The 3,403-nt window shown below is 41.2% G+C and overlaps 1 non-coding gene across 1 annotated transcript; it reads left to right on the forward strand.

Moving 5' to 3' along the window:
* Positions 1-1,920: 1,920 nt before the first annotated feature.
* trnad-guc (transfer RNA aspartic acid (anticodon GUC)) lies at positions 1,921-1,992 on the forward strand. Its single transcript has one exon. It is a non-coding gene; the product is annotated as a tRNA-Asp (tRNA).
* The last annotated feature ends 1,411 nt before the right edge of the window (positions 1,993-3,403 follow it).

Here is a 3,403-nt window from a genome sequence, read left to right on the forward strand (position 1 = left end):
CTACCTTCTTCCATGATGGAGTACTTCTGAATTAGCCACTCCACGATATCATTTCCTGGGAAGGCATAGCGAGGAAGGCATCTAGTTAGAGTCGAGAAATGCATTAAGCCGTCATAAATCAAAAACGCTGAACTCGATAAATAAATTACATAAATAAATATGAGCGCAAGGAGATCGATGACAGTCTTAATGCACAGGATTCCCGAAGACCGCCGATGTATGGGCTTTCCTGTGAAGGGCTTAAATGACCATTAGGACCCGGCCCCCGGGACACTGCACGGCCGGGTGTAAGACAACCCGGGCGGCATGAAAAATTATTTTTAAAAAGTAAAATATGTATCGTGCACCTGTCATCGCATGTGGAATCACTGTGATTAACAGTCTTTGATTCTTCATCTTTATCCCCATGTCGGGATCTTGCATCGCCACAATGACTTGTTCAATCTGGGATAAGAAGAATAGTCAAAATCGTGAAATCAAGGTGACGACAGACATAGTGAAAACGTTCAACCTAGTAATATAATAATTGCTTAATGTGTGATTTGATATGTAATCGTTATATTCATCATTAAATCACCGGAGAGACACACTCATATATTTAGGCATATATATAAGTAAACTACAAGGTTTTTCCTCTGACTATCTTAACTGCACGTCAAAGACGTTATCGGATATTCCCGACTACAGACTTTCGGTTTGATCATTTATTCGCGTTATTAATTCGGCTCCTGATTACATTAAACTAAACATGCTCAGATTGTTACAACCTTTGCTTGTCGGTTATTTTTGGGATCTTTCTGGATGGGCTCAAGGCGGGGTCTGTAAGCACAAGCAAACTGCCAGCACTTTTGTTTTACATGAAAATAGTTTGATGTCGGCCTATTGCGTTATTGTCTGGCTATAATTTGGAGGCAATATTAAACAATAGGCCCATATATTGTAAATATACATGTTGTGTTGTTTTGTTGTTATCACAAACGTATAGCCTGATCATAAATTTCATGGATACCTGGATGTTGTATGTTCCATTATATTTATGAATGAATGATTTATGTGAAGTCTGGCTTAGATTCGAGAATTAATCATATAGATTAAAAAAAGTTTTCATTTAAAACTTATCTCATATAATAAAATCCTCGTCCGAACGAACATATGTCAGAATGAAAAAACATTTAAATTATTTTTGTGATGCATCAGTATCAATAGCTACAACGTCATAACAGATATAGATATAATGCGGTTCATACTTTTGAAGTTGATGCGTATCTCCCGAAAAAAATCAACTCCAGAAGAGTCCGCGTCTGTAAATGCCTGAACTTCGGAATCGATCCTACCTTTGTTAGGCGCGGCATCTGTGTCTTGCAGCTGTTCCCTTGGATAAAGATGTTAATTGTCATGCTTACAGCATCTCGATCTCCGGCGTTTGTGAAGTTGGGATTGATGCTGTCCTGTGTTTTTTTTTTCCTTCCACACTTAAGCTCTGCTTGTTACTGCCCCATAGCGGAGCGCAAGTGAAACGGACTACCGGAGATTTGCACTGTTTTTCTGTTAGTGTGTATAATCAAAATATGACTCAGTTTGGCCAGTTAGAAAAATATGATAATAGAAAAGTATTCTTTTCCTCTCACTTTTTTTTCTTGATTTAATTACCGACTTCACGTACTTACACTGTGTCCCGTTGCACGATGTAATATTGCGAAACTATGATTTTGTGGCAGTGTTTTGTAAAGGAATTTTCCGTTTAATCATCGTCTTAGTATAAAGCTATATGGTTGTTCTGGTATCAGTGGACGTACATTATGTATTTTTTCTTCTCTTGAGCACCATGGTCATGACATGAAGCTCAGTCATTGATTACTCGCAAATGTTAGTAGTCATCCGCTGTTTATCTTGAAGATGTAAAAGTAGTGCGCGTACATCTCCTCGTTAGTATAGTGGTGAGTATCCCCGCCTGTCACGCGGGAGACCGGGGTTCGATTCCCCGACGGGGAGAGTCTGCATCTTTTTGCCTCGGTCTCAAAAGGCACCAAGCTAGAACCGGCCCCGTGTTAGTGGAAACGGGGCTTGTGACTTGTACTCATGCATAATATTCTGCGGGTCGCTCAGCAGCGCAGCATATGAAACTAGACTCGGATTGTAAGTGTGTGGTTTTGATAATTGATGTATGGATGGATGGATCCTTAATAAGAGATATAAACAATAAGGTCCAGTCGCCAACTAATCATGTAAAATACGTCATAAACTCATGGTTGTTAAACCCAGAATAAAAATGAAGACGTATAACTAGGAAAGTCAACTTGCACATTTCAATTTTGGTTCGATATAATCACGTTGTCCTTAACCCTCCAGTGCAGGAGGGGACGGTAATGCGCATCGAATGTTTCCGAACCTGTGTGTGATACAACCGAGGAAGAGCCGATGACTTCGGGGGAGGAGGGGCAGGCGACTCGGAAGAAAAAGCAGCAGAACCCAATGCAGCCTGTAGCCCATTCAAAGGCCTACTGTTGGACCTCTGCTTATTTTGCAATACGTCTTTAGTACGGACTGAAAAATGTCCGATTTCGATGAGTTTGAGAAGCAGTTAAGCGAAAATCGGCAAGGTAAGTTTGGCTTTGAAGATCGGTGTATGCTCCCTGTTTTAGGGTAATAAAGTGGCCGGCGTGTCCTAGCGCCGAGGATGGTGCGGAGGGCACTTCTGCTGGTTCCGAAAAGAAAAGCGCGGCTGGGAAATCGGTGCCTTTTATCCGAGCGCTCGCCGATTCTGAAACCTGCCCGATTCTTCTTCTCCCAGCTGCCGCAGGATCCCCGAAAACTGACCGCTTTGGTAAATCAGTGACATTCTTTGCTTGGCATTGTTATAGAGATCGCTAGGCCTGCATCCATCAGTGCCCGGCGTACATAACATGGACATTTCAATGAAACGTTATTGGGGTGCACTCGATGTGAAAGCCTGCGGTTTTATTTATTTAATTATTTACCATTATACACTTGGATCATAAATTGTGACCCGCGTATTTTCATTCGCAGTAACACACTATGCATGGATGTTTGTTGCAAGCGTTATATTTTCAAGATCACGTTTAAAGTTTTATGCAAATAAAAACGACCGCGACCACTTGATTTAAAGTCCGCACTTAATAACAGTGTTAGTTACTTGGTTTTTAAATACTACGACGAGTTTTCTATATAATGATATGATTTTGTCTCTTTCCGATGCACAATAGCCTTTCCCTTGGGTCCGAAATGCTGGCCCTGTCATCCGTACAGAATAAGTCTTTCTCACACGATCGCCGTTTCTTCATGATGTATAGACTCTAAAAATCAGCCGCGTTCCCTGGAATCATAACAACTGCTTTTAGGTCGTTATTGCAAAGTCTTGCACCTGTATCTACCTTTACAGCGG

This window comes from Brienomyrus brachyistius, unplaced genomic scaffold, assembly GCF_023856365.1.
Source record: "Brienomyrus brachyistius isolate T26 unplaced genomic scaffold, BBRACH_0.4 scaffold1159, whole genome shotgun sequence".
NCBI lineage: Eukaryota > Metazoa > Chordata > Actinopteri > Osteoglossiformes > Mormyridae > Brienomyrus > Brienomyrus brachyistius.